General features: G+C 56.6%; 1 non-coding gene and 1 pseudogene across 1 annotated transcript; both read left to right on the top strand.

Moving 5' to 3' along the window:
* The first annotated feature begins 1228 nt into the window (after positions 1 to 1228).
* LOC142766138 (U2 spliceosomal RNA) lies at positions 1229 to 1406 on the top strand (annotated as a pseudogene).
* A 7018-nt stretch (positions 1407 to 8424) lies between these two features.
* On the top strand, positions 8425 to 8607 carry LOC142766271 (U2 spliceosomal RNA). The gene has a single exon (XR_012884454.1). It is a non-coding gene; the product is annotated as a U2 spliceosomal RNA (small nuclear RNA).
* Positions 8608 to 13614: the final 5007 nt, after the last annotated feature.

Genomic DNA, 13614 nt, shown 5'->3' on the forward strand with positions numbered 1-13614 from the left:
GCTGCTGTTCAAGGTCTCGAAGTTCTTCCCGGATAATTGTGCGGATAAGGGTTTTTAATTCAGAGGGAGGCATCAGGCGTGGATCACTGTCTTGTTGAAGCCGAAGGGACTGCAACTGGTCAAGGCGTTGGCATGTCGAAATGACGTCGTTAACCGTAGCGGGATTGCCAACAGCCAAGGCGTTGAATGCGATTGGGCCGATTCCTTTAAGGATGTGGCGAACGCGCTCATCTTCCGTCATGTCTTTATTCGCACGGCGACAGAGGGCCAAAACATCCTCGATATACGAAGTGTACGACTCATGTGCCAGTTGTAGACGCACAGCCAGCTTCTGTTTCGCGGCTTCGGAACGACCCGATGAGCATCCGAATATTTGTCGCAGTTTGTTGGCAAAGGTCGACCAATCAACGAAGTCAGTTTCGTGATTAAAATACCAGGTTTTGGCTACGCTGGTCAAATAGAAAGGAAGGTAGCTCAGTTTCTCTGCCTCGGTCCATCGATTGGCTGAACCCACACGGTTGTAAAGGTCAAGCCATTCCTCGACGTCGTCACCGCGAAGACCCGCGAACACGGGCGGTTCGCGCTGAGGGCTGGTGACAGTAGATGAAGAGCGGGCAGCCGCCGGCGTAGGGGCTGTAGCGTTAGGGCTAGGCGTTAGGTCCGATGTCTGCATACCTGTGTGGGTGGCTGGGTGCAATCGGCGACCAGATCGGAGCTCCAGGTGGGAAATGAACGTAGGAGGACGTCGGGATCTTACCCCGGCACTTCCACCACTCTGAAAGACGCAGGCAGACTAGGTACGGCGAGCAGGCAGGGCGAGCAGAAGCGTTTATTCTGCGATGTCTGGCTCGGCTCAGAACCACACCAAGAGAGAGAACGATGATGATGGGTATGTGCAAGTGAGAACGATGATGATGGGTATGTGCAAGTGAGAACGATCAAATGCTTGGAATGTGCTTACAGTATATATAGCAATGTATATTCTAAGTTCCTATGTATTGTATATATGTATATAGCTGCTCATATCCGTCTTTGTTTCTTTAATTTCAAATTGTTCACATAAGCAACTGAGCACTCCCTTGTTTTGATGACGTCCTTTAGTGTTGTTCGTTTCTTTCTTTTGTGATCATAACCCCGTTCATTTATGTTCCCCTTAAGTCACCCCTGTAACCAGCCCAATTGTCGGCTGAGTATTGTGTTGATCAGTGTTTTCTTGATTTGTCAAGAGATCAATAAATTCTCTTTGTGTAGTATCTGTTCTTATCAGCTTAATATCTGATACGGATCCTATTTGGATCCAAGATATTAAACTTATTTTTGTGATGCGGCGGAGTGCTTGAAGCTTGCTTCACCTCCGCCACGGGTTGGCCCGGTATTGCACTACCTCCGGGATCGGCCCACTCACCCCCTGCGGGGTGAGTTCGACAATAAATTCAATGATAGAAGGAGTGTTCGGATTTACCCATGATACCGGGGTAAACGGCTTGGGTGCGTCGAGTGTCCGAGACGGTGGCGGCACGCCGCCCCGGCTGACGCGGTATTCGCGTGCAGGGAGTGCGCTAGCTGTGTTTACACTTACGATTGCTCTGGGAAAATAAATGTTTCCGTGTGTATTTCATATATGGAGGGTCTCTTTTATTTTGTTATGTTCACACGTACATACTCAAGTTTCTTATTTTTTTTAACGTTCCTACTCATATTAATAAAACTATTGAGGAAATTATCATTACTGTTTCGGAGGAAAGCTAGAAGTGTGTATACGATGTGTATGCATGTGCGATGTGTATGTATGTATGTGTGTAGAAGTGTGTATGTATGTGCCAAGCTATTTCCGCTTTTCGAATTCACCCGTTTCGCAACGAAAAATAAAAAAAGCCTCTAGAAAATGGGGTTTGGTTGGTGTTTCTGTTTACAGTTGCAGTGGCAAGCGAAGGCATTTTTATTTCACATCTTCACGCGGCGTCTGAACCTGAAGACGCGTGCTCTCGCCACGTCTACGCATCTACACTATTCCCCATCACAAATTAAAATCGCAAAGAACGCCACAGGACCCACTCCGCACACACCTGCTGTACGGTGGAGCGGCAAAGCCCCGATGTGCTTTTCCTATGTCCACTGACCTTTGGGGTTTGACGTCCCAAAACCACCATATGATTATGGGAAAATTTCGACCACCTGGGGTTCTTTCACGTGCACCCTAATCTGAGCACAGGGAAATGCAGCCGCCGCGGCCGGGATTCGATCCCACCACCTGCGGGTCAGCAGCCGAGTACCTTACGGCCATCAGACCACCACGGCGGGCATCGCCTTGTTGATCAAACACTTCATTTCTGAACACCATCTCATACCAGCTCATCCACCGTTGGCTCTCGTTAATTACAACGAACATCCTCGCACGCTCACCTCAATGGAATTGCCAGTTGCTGGAAGTTCCAAGAAAATTGCGCACTAGACGTTCGGACGCACCACGCACGTACCTGAAGCGACGTGGACCCCAGGACGCGTGAGATCACGCCCCGGGCGCGCTTTGCCTCCGTACCCACTCGTCACTCCTCACAGCTTCACTAAGCCGAGTATGTAGAAGTCGAAGAAGCAGAACAACAAACCAGCCAATCCCCCACAGTGGGTGTGAGCCACAAGTGAAGGTCAACAAAAACAAGCAACACCAGCGAGCGCAGTGACGAAGCTATCGTAATGGGGCGAAATAATCCACGAATATGGCTGCACGTTGACGCACGGTCGCATTTGTGCAACCACCCGTGTCTCCCGAAGACCGTCTGTCGCGCGTCTTCGACGAAAAGCGCAGGCGAGTACTTCTCCACTGATTTCCGCGACCACTTCACGACCGCCTTCGGCCGCCTCATGTCCGTCCGGCACGATCGACGGAGCGCCGCACCAGCGCCTCGTACACGCCACCATAGCACTCCTACCCCTCGGAATCAGCAAAACTCGGACGTTTTCGACCACGACAGACAGAACCTGCCGGCCCGTTGAACGCTTGAACGACATCGCAGCGTCAAGTCGCACACTCACGTTCCGTCACCCTCTGCCACATGATCCTTCATTCACCGGCTTCACAACCCACGCGGTAGACGTTTCGCACGCATTCCCGGGTCTGCCTTTCACGGCAGGACCTTCGTCGACCTCGGTGCGGTGTTCCGCCACGTCGGAACTTGCAAGGCATATGTTGAGCGTGCTGAAGCAGCCAAAGGCACCACCTTTTTGCCGATGATTGTGGGCGTCGTTGCAGAGGCGTTGCTTGGGCAGCCGGCGTAGAAGCCATGTTGGATGGGTGACGTATTCACATTTTGCACAGTCATTTTTTTTTTTCCTTCCTTCCAGACTTTGGTGCTCGAGTTGGACATGTACACTATGCATCAGTTTTTAAAACAAATGCTGTAGCATCCCTCGCGACATGCCTGATAATGTTCGCCAGCAAGCATTTGGTGTGACGTCATGGGCGCATAGAGAGTACGCATGCAAGCAAGCACGCGTGGCTTCGACCTCTGGGAAAAAGAAGGTTTCAGTTTTAACATGTTTGTAAGCGAAACTAGAAACTTCAAGCGGACTGGGGATAAAAGCAATGCCGTGAAGCCAGCGCTGCCGCTGTCGGTGCACAATGCTGGTTGTGCATGGGTGGACGTCGGAATTGCTTTGCTACTGTTTGCCCGGCTTTTGGCCAGAACTAAGTACGAGGTGTGAAAGAATGGATTTTAATTACGTGCTAATGAATTGCATCGCTTCTCGGCCTTTTGGCTAAGATCAAAGTGTAGTACACGTGGATCTCCCACTTTGATCTTTACAGCCAAAGGTCGAGAACGGTCCCTCCCGGGGAGCCGACCGCCCTGGAAGGTCCCCCCCCCTGGTCGCACGGAGCTACGCTGTTCCTGGGTCCACCTGGTTCCTCGGCCCTGCTGCACCTTCGAAGGAGTCTCCGGCCATCTACCGACGCGGCGGGCCCACCAGCAGGAGCAGACGCCCTCCGGGAGTGGTAAGAGTCCACGAGCCTTTTCTTGCCTGCCACTCCCGGCCCGGTCGTCAATGCCTGCTGACGACACCCACGGGCCCCGGTCCTCGTGACCACTTCATCGCCGCCGTCGTCGGAGCCTACCGGACCGGACATCAAGCCACGGGGACGTGGACACCGACCGACCGGGCGTTCCAGTCAAGCCAGCGGGAGAAGACGCCCTCCGGGAGTGGTGAGAGTCTACAAGCCTTTTCTTGCTTGCCACTCCCGGTCCGGTCGCCAATGCCTGCTGGTGACACTAACGGACCCCGGTCTTCGTGACCACTTCGCCGTCGCCGACGCCCCGGCCTTCCTGTCCGGACGTCCGTCCTCGAGGACCTGGAGAAGTCCCTGCCTGGCCATGTCTGCTCCCCGCCGGCCACGTGCCGTATCCGTCGAGCCGCTCTTCCCGGGTTCCGGTAGCCGTCGGCGGCGTCCCGCTCCTCCTTCGGGGACGAGCACACCGGCGCCCCCGCCGGCCCAGCGGCCTCGTCCTGGCACACCCGCGTCTACTGGCGTTTCAGCGGCAGCATCGGGCCCTCCTCGCTCCCGACCGCCCGTCATTCACCAGGGCATCATGACGGTGTACCTGCCGGTGCCTGGGATCCTTCGTTGTCCGTATCCCTGTTGCGCAGGCTGCCAAGCCCGCACATCAGTCTCGCTCCGACTGTCCGCGTGGCGGTCCCACATGGAGCAGAAACACGGGGTTCGGCCAACGGGGCGTCTCTACCGGTGCGTCGCCTGTGATGCCCGGTTGAATTCGCTGTCTGCCCGCCACGACTGCCCGGGTCCTGCCTCGAACGAGCCTTACCACCCCTGCCGATATTGCCCGAAGAGCTTCAATTGCGATCGCTCCTTGGCCCGGCACACTATGGCGCGGCATGCGCAAGAGGAATCCACTCCATTTGTACCTCTTCGCCCGCCACGGCAGCCTACGGCGACTCCCTCTAATTCCTCTGGCACAGAGAGCACACCATCTCCCGGACCAGCTCCTTCAGGTACAGCTCACCGAGTCCAACAGGAAGTACAGGTTACAGAAACCGTTTCCCGGCCTCGAAGACGTCGTGGAGGCAAGTCTTCTACATCGACGCCATCCTCGAGTACGGGTTCGGTCTATAGCACTTCGGCTACCGGTTCTCCGTCGGCTTCACGGTCTACAGCGTCTTCCACACCGGACAACACAGCAACCACTTCTAATTCCGGTTATACGACGCCTCGACCGCTACCTTCGGATCCCGGACCGCCAACGCCCGTGCCACCCGACCAATCCACATCTGGCGAGACAACTGTTACGCCTGGTACGTCAGCTCATCCGACTATCTCTCCAGATTCATCGACCTCTCGTTCGAGTTCCCCTTCATCTTCACTCCCGGAACGGACCGATGACCCTGACGAGGCGGTTAACGATGACGACGCCCCTGACGTACCAGTGGATGACCCGGCAATGGACATGCCACCAGACAACACGGCTCTGCTTGCACAGCAAGTACAATCACTCCGTTCCACACTGCGTAATCCACCAACGCAGGATTCCTGGGCGATATGTGACCAGGCGTGGACACAAGCCGTTACCATAGCTACGGAGGCTGTTCGTCTCCCTCCCGTAGTACCTGGTCGGTCCCCACGCTCGATCAACCCCGAGAACGCTACGGACATCCAGCGATTATACCGCCGGAATCGTCGTCGTGCTGTGCGACTGATACTGGAAGGTCCTCCCCGGTCCTGCGACATACCACTTCAGGAACTCCAGGATCATTGGGGCTCTACCTGGTCTCACCGCACAGCTGACACGACAACCCTCTTTCAACGACCTCTGGCCCCCGAACCTGTGAATATGGCGTCTTTCTCGGCAGACGAGGTCCTTCTCCGGCTTCGCAAATCAGAGAATACATCTCCTGGCTCCGACAGGCTCACCTATCGACACTGGAAGTCCGTCGACCCAGAAGCTAAATTCCTGTCTGCACTGTTTAACGCCTGTATTCACCACCGTCGAACACCTGACTCATGGCGGACCTCAAGGACAATATTAATTCACAAGAGAGGGGACCCTTCGATTCCTGGTAATTGGCGACCGATAGCACTTGGAAGTACAGCCTCAAAACTATACGCCAAGTGCTTGGCAGCCCGACTACAAAAATGGATTACGGACCATCAAGTTCTTTCCCATTGCCAAAAGGGCTTCCTCCCGCACGATGGGGTATTCGAGCTCAATTATGTGTTCCAGCACAAGTTCGACGCGGCAAGAGCTGGTGGCCCGGACTTCTGTGCAGCACTACTGGATTTCACCAATGCTTACGGGTCCGTACCCCATCAGGCCCTCTTCGACGCTCTACGGGGAGCTGGTGCTGGAGACACATTCACTGAGATAATCGCAGATCTCTACCGCGATAACAATACCCTCATCGTCGCAGCTGAAGGAGTAACAGAGCCGGTACCTATTCGATCAGGTCTCCGCCAAGGTTGCCCCCTATCGGGGTTGCTTTTTAACCTCGTCGTGGACCCGATCATTCGTGGCGTACAGGGCGATGAAGACGACCATAAAATTCTCGCATACGCAGACGACCTCACGCCGCTGGCCGACTCCCCTTCCCTCCTACAGCAGCGAATTGACAGGGTGGAGTCCCTAGCTGGTCCTCTTGGACTAGCTTTAAATCCATCAAAGTGCTCTACTGTGCATATGAGTGGCATGACCCCCGTCGGAATGCGTCCTACCGTATTGCAGGTGTCCGGCGTCCCTGTCTCAGCACTCGAGAACTCCGAGCCACTGCGTTTCTTGGGACGCCCGGTGGGTTTCCGCCTTCCAGCTAGGACCGGTTCTTCACCTGTGGACGACGCCATCTGCCAAGCGAGGGCCCTCTTCTCCTCTCTACTAGCCCCCTGGCAGCGCATCGATGCACTGAAGTCTTTCGTGTACCCGGCCCTAAATTTCGCAATGCGATGCGGGGTACTTGGCAAGTCCGACTGGCGCCGTCTCGACGACGCTATACGGCCACTTGTCAAACGAACCCTCTACGTGCCGACCAACGCGTCCACCCATTACGTCTACGGGAGCTCTGCTGGCGGGGCAGTTGCCATACCTGTGGCTGCCGAGTTAAGCGACATCTGCCGCGTCGACTCGGCATTCAAACTCCTCACGACGTCTGATCGGTGCTTGCGCGAGTTGGCACTCTCCGACGCCTATGACATCGCCTCGACACGACTCGGATGGGAGGCGACCCGATTCGAACTCGAGGCTTATCTGTCCGGCGACCTCCAAGGAGTTCAGTCCACACCTGCCACACAGCTTCGTTCCGTGTGGACGGAGGCCCGCAAGGCGTCCCGGCGGTTACACGTCTCGTGGTCGTTGAGCCCCGACCACGTCACCATCACGTGCGGCGACGTCACCCTACCGCCTTCACATCGCAACCGCGTCATGCGGTCTCTGCGAGATGTACTCGCCACAGATCGCGACAACGCCCTACATGCACAATCCAACCAAGGCAAGGTCATGGCTTGCGTCTCGGCGGATCGGGCCAGTTCTCATTTCATGCGGAGTGGAGCGTTCACACACTTCGCGGACTGGCGCTTCATCCACCGAGCGCGTCTGAACCTACTACCTCTCAACGGTTCGGTCATGTGGGGTCCCGCCGACCGCGATCAGCGTTGCCGGGTCTGCGGATACCAACGTGAGACTTTACCGCATGTGTTGTGCCACTGCATGACACACAGTGCCATGTATCAGGCGCGGCACAACGCGGTGGTCAAACGCCTACGTACAGCAGCAACCCGTCAATTCACGGTGGCTTACGAGAACCGGTTCGTCGGCGACACTGGCCTACGCCCTGACCTGGTCGTTGTGCGCGGCGAGGAGGCCTTGGTGATTGACGTGGCTTGTCCATTCGAAAATACACCAGAGGCCTTCTCGAACGCCCGCAACGACAAGCTCGCCAAGTACGAACCCGTCGCTGCCTACCTCCGCCGACGCTACCAGAGAGTGACGGTGGCCGCGGTCATCGTTGGAACACTTGGCGCCTGGGATCCGGCCAACGACCAAGTCCTGAGGCGACTGTGCTCCAGATCTTATCTGCGCCTGATGAAGAAACTTTGCGTCAGCGAGGTGGTGGCGGCGTCTCGGTCCGTTTACCACACCCACGTCGGCCACGGCCGCAACTGACAGTAATCTACCACTACGAAGCCTGGTCCCCTCCTTGATCAACTGATCACCACCATCAAATCACAACACATGGGTTCCTGTCCGGCACGAGTTCCCTGGTCGCAGTGTTCCTGAAAACACCACATCCGGAGCCTACCTGGTGCTTTTCTTGATCCTGGACTACGTCTAACAGGGTTCAACTTCTGGCATCACTGTTCTGGGGCACTTTCCTGCCGTCGGTCCTGGTCTCACCAAAATCACAAACGAGTGCATTTACAGTCACTAGAAGACTTGTATTGAACATCAATAAAAGCACTCTGTTCTTATCAGCTTAATATCTGATACGGATCCTATTTGGATCCAAGATATTAAACTTATTTTTGTGATGCGGCGGAGTGCTTGAAGCTTGCTTCACCTCCGCCACGGGTTGGCCCGGTATTGCACTACCTCCGGGATCGGCCCACTCACCCCCTGCGGGGTGAGTTCGACAATAAATTCAATGATAGAAGGAGTGTTCGGATTTACCCATGATACCGGGGTAAACGGCTTGGGTGCGTCGAGTGTCCGAGACGGTGGCGGCACGCCGCCCCGGCTGACGCGGTATTCGCGTGCAGGGAGTGCGCTAGCTGTGTTTACACTTACGATTGCTCTGGGAAAATAAATGTTTCCGTGTGTATTTCATATATGGAGGGTCTCTTTTATTTTGTTATGTTCACACGTACATACTCAAGTTTCTTATTTTTTTTAACGTTCCTACTCATATTAATAAAACTATTGAGGAAATTATCATTACTGTTTCGGAGGAAAGCTAGAAGTGTGTATACGATGTGTATGCATGTGCGATGTGTATGTATGTATGTGTGTAGAAGTGTGTATGTATGTGCCAAGCTATTTCCGCTTTTCGAATTCACCCGTTTCGCAACGAAAAATAAAAAAAGCCTCTAGAAAATGGGGTTTGGTTGGTGTTTCTGTTTACAGTTGCAGTGGCAAGCGAAGGCATTTTTATTTCACATCTTCACGCGGCGTCTGAACCTGAAGACGCGTGCTCTCGCCACGTCTACGCATCTACACTATTCCCCATCACAAATTAAAATCGCAAAGAACGCCACAGGACCCACTCCGCACACACCTGCTGTACGGTGGAGCGGCAAAGCCCCGATGTGCTTTTCCTATGTCCACTGACCTTTGGGGTTTGACGTCCCAAAACCACCATATGATTATGGGAAAATTTCGACCACCTGGGGTTCTTTCACGTGCACCCTAATCTGAGCACAGGGAAATGCAGCCGCCGCGGCCGGGATTCGATCCCACCACCTGCGGGTCAGCAGCCGAGTACCTTACGGCCATCAGACCACCACGGCGGGCATCGCCTTGTTGATCAAACACTTCATTTCTGAACACCATCTCATACCAGCTCATCCACCGTTGGCTCTCGTTAATTACAACGAACATCCTCGCACGCTCACCTCAATGGAATTGCCAGTTGCTGGAAGTTCCAAGAAAATTGCGCACTAGACGTTCGGACGCACCACGCACGTACCTGAAGCGACGTGGACCCCAGGACGCGTGAGATCACGCCCCGGGCGCGCTTTGCCTCCGTACCCACTCGTCACTCCTCACAGCTTCACTAAGCCGAGTATGTAGAAGTCGAAGAAGCAGAACAACAAACCAGCCAATCCCCCACAGTGGGTGTGAGCCACAAGTGAAGGTCAACAAAAACAAGCAACACCAGCGAGCGCAGTGACGAAGCTATCGTAATGGGGCGAAATAATCCACGAATATGGCTGCACGTTGACGCACGGTCGCATTTGTGCAACCACCCGTGTCTCCCGAAGACCGTCTGTCGCGCGTCTTCGACGAAAAGCGCAGGCGAGTACTTCTCCACTGATTTCCGCGACCACTTCACGACCGCCTTCGGCCGCCTCATGTCCGTCCGGCACGATCGACGGAGCGCCGCACCAGCGCCTCGTACACGCCACCATAGCACTCCTACCCCTCGGAATCAGCAAAACTCGGACGTTTTCGACCACGACAGACAGAACCTGCCGGCCCGTTGAACGCTTGAACGACATCGCAGCGTCAAGTCGCACACTCACGTTCCGTCACCCTCTGCCACATGATCCTTCATTCACCGGCTTCACAACCCACGCGGTAGACGTTTCGCACGCATTCCCGGGTCTGCCTTTCACGGCAGGACCTTCGTCGACCTCGGTGCGGTGTTCCGCCACGTCGGAACTTGCAAGGCATATGTTGAGCGTGCTGAAGCAGCCAAAGGCACCACCTTTTTGCCGATGATTGTGGGCGTCGTTGCAGAGGCGTTGCTTGGGCAGCCGGCGTAGAAGCCATGTTGGATGGGTGACGTATTCACATTTTGCACAGTCATTTTTTTTTTTTCCTTCCTTCCAGACTTTGGTGCTCGAGTTGGACATGTACACTATGCATCAGTTTTTAAAACAAATGCTGTAGCATCCCTCGCGACATGCCTGATAATGTTCGCCAGCAAGCATTTGGTGTGACGTCATGGGCGCATAGAGAGTACGCATGCAAGCAAGCACGCGTGGCTTCGACCTCTGGGAAAAAGAAGGTTTCAGTTTTAACATGTTTGTAAGCGAAACTAGAAACTTCAAGCGGACTGGGGATAAAAGCAATGCCGTGAAGCCAGCGCTGCCGCTGTCGGTGCACAATGCTGGTTGTGCATGGGTGGACGTCGGAATTGCTTTGCTACTGTTTGCCCGGCTTTTGGCCAGAACTAAGTACGAGGTGTGAAAGAATGGATTTTAATTACGTGCTAATGAATTGCATCGCTTCTCGGCCTTTTGGCTAAGATCAAAGTGTCGAGCTAGCTGTTTTCTACGAGTCACCCTGCGAGACCTGGGGTCACGTCACGCTGACGTCGGCCCCCGGCCCCTCTGAAGACCGAAGAAAGAAGACGCCCCGTAGCAGCGCTGCTCCGTTCCGCGCGCGTCTGCCGCTCCTGGGTTCCCGGCTCCCGCCTGGTGCCCCCTGATGCCTGCAGCCGCTTGGACCCGGACAACGCCTGCTGCCCCGGAGTCCCCCTGCCGTCTTCGCGGCGCCTACCTACCTCTACTGAGCGGTCTTCGCCTCGGCTGAGCCGCCCACTCTACTAGAGTGCAGCCCGTCTGCACATTACAAGTTTCCACAAGTCTCGCCCTCCTGGGACCAGCGTCCTCAAGAATGGCGACCCCAATGGAGCTCCCAGCCCGGGAGAACTGTTTTTTGTTCACCGCGCCGGAAGGCGACGTAAGCATAGATAATTTGATTGATGCTGTTGAATTGACTGCCGGTGACGATAGTGTTTATGTGTTGCAGCACATGGGCGGTGCCAGGTTTCTCGTTTGTACCCGGAACGCTAGCCAGGCGACGAAGTTAATGGTTGCGGAAGGTTTCCGCGTGAACGACCAGCACGTGCCGGTTGAGGCCGTCGGGCCACCGGTCACGTTTGTTAACGTTTACCGGTACCCCGTGTACATGTCCGACGAGACGCTTGGCAACGCCCTTGCGCAGTACGGCAAAATTAAGGGCATTTCCTTTGCCCCTGTAACAACGAGGTTTAATAAGCTTAGCGGTGTTCGAGTTGTTAAAATTGAGATGAGTCGACCGGTGCCCAACTTCATCACCATCGCGGGCCACCGAGTAATGTTTGAGTACCGCGGGATGCGCCGTGTGTGCGCGCGCTGCGGCGAGGTCGGGCACATGGCGACCGCGTGCACGGCCGCGTTTTGCAAGCGTTGTGGCGTCTTCGGCCACGACACAGAGGGCTGCACAGCCGAGTGTACGCGTTGCGGGGGCCGTCACGGGACGCGCGAGTGTTTTCGCAGGCGCTCCTACGCGGCCGCTGCCCGCGGTTCGTCGGTGCTGACAGTCGCCAACGCAGCACTTAGCCAGTCTTCCGGTGCCCCTTCGCCGAGGTCGGGTGAGACCACTTCGCGTCTACAGGTCCTCACGCCGAAGATCACGCCCCGCACGACCACAAGGGGCCCTCTCTCTTGGCGTCGCGACGGGGAATCAGTCTCAAGCGCAAGCGGCAGTGCGGCGTCTTCGGGTGCCAAGGAAGAGACGCGCGGAGCGTCTGCCTCCGTTAGCTCGGCGTCGGCGTCCTCTGGCGCAGAAACAACCGATACCGAGACGGGCCCGACGCGATCGGCGTCCATTACAACACCCGCGAGCCTATCGGGCGCCGAGGACTGGCCGCCTTTGGCTACCTTAGAGGACGCGTCTCCGGCGCCTCCTGAGCAAGAGGAGACGAGCCACCCCGTCTCCGACGCGCCGGCCAACGTGCTGGCCCCTGTCTCGGCACAGGATTTGGAGGCGCCTCAGCAAGCCCTGGCCAGGGATGACAGGCCTATTGTGAGCCGCGGGCACTATGCCCTGCCTGAGGACGAGGACCACGCGCCGTCAGACCCTTCCCCCGAGCAGGTTGTGCCCCGCGAGAGCCGGCGACCGGACCCGCCCGTGGTTCGCCCGGCGTCTGGCCGCGAGCGGAGATCTCGCTCGCGCTCGCGTCGTCGCCGCGGTGACGGGGCCGGTCGCGATTCGGGCGTACGGGCCTCAAGTCGTGACAGGGGCCGCGAGCCGAGGTCTCGCTCGCGTCGCCGTCACGGAGACGAGCCGCAGCGCAACTCCCGTGAGGGTTCCCCCACTCGCGAGGCGAGGCAGCGGCGGACCGGGCTAGGGATTGGAAGCAGTGACAGCGACGCCCCGCCGAAGGCGAAGACCCCGAGGTTGGGTAACAACGCCGCGTCCAAGGGGGACCCCCCCGCGGATGGTGGTGAGACGATCGAGTAGTCCGCAGGCGTCTCGGCGCCCTGCGGCGTCGGGGTGGGGTGGAAGGGGGGTTGCTTGCGCGCCTCCGACGCGCCGCGCCTTTCCGCCTGGAGTGTGAGCAGACGCGTTTCGCGTCCTCTGTGCCGGGAGTGGTTTTTTTCCATTTTACTGATTCCACCTGGCTTCCCTCTGTGTTTTGCGGCGACGCAGCTCGCGTCGTCTGCTCCTACTTAGCTTGGTACATTCTTTCTGGCTCACTCTGTTCTGTTTGTTTTTCGCTGCGACACAGCTCGCGCTGATGGCGTCGTCTGCTTTTCATCTGTGGCCGGGCCTGTCGCCTTCGGGTTCTCTGTATGCGCTGCTCCGCGCCCTCGCTGGCTGCGCTGCACTAAGCTCACGGGCGGCGGCATACATAAAAATGAGGTCACGAACTCGCAGCTGCTCTGGGCTCGCGCGGCGGCGGCATGCATAGGGTGGGGTCGCGGGCCCGTTCCGCTTTGCCTTGCGCGGCCGTGCGCCGCTTCACGCCGCCTCCTCTCCCGCGGGTCGTTTGTTGGCACTCCTCTGGCCGCGCTCGCTTTCGTCTCGCTCCGTCCGCTCTCCCACGTGGTTTTCAACGATGCATCAAGAGGCGCGCTCGCTTCTGCGTCGCCCGTTCGCTCCGGATTGCTTTCCGCGCGCGCCCGGCGCG

The sequence above is a fragment of the Rhipicephalus microplus genome, chromosome 6 (genome assembly GCF_043290135.1).
Source record: "Rhipicephalus microplus isolate Deutch F79 chromosome 6, USDA_Rmic, whole genome shotgun sequence".
Classification (NCBI taxonomy): Eukaryota; Metazoa; Arthropoda; class Arachnida; order Ixodida; family Ixodidae; genus Rhipicephalus; species Rhipicephalus microplus.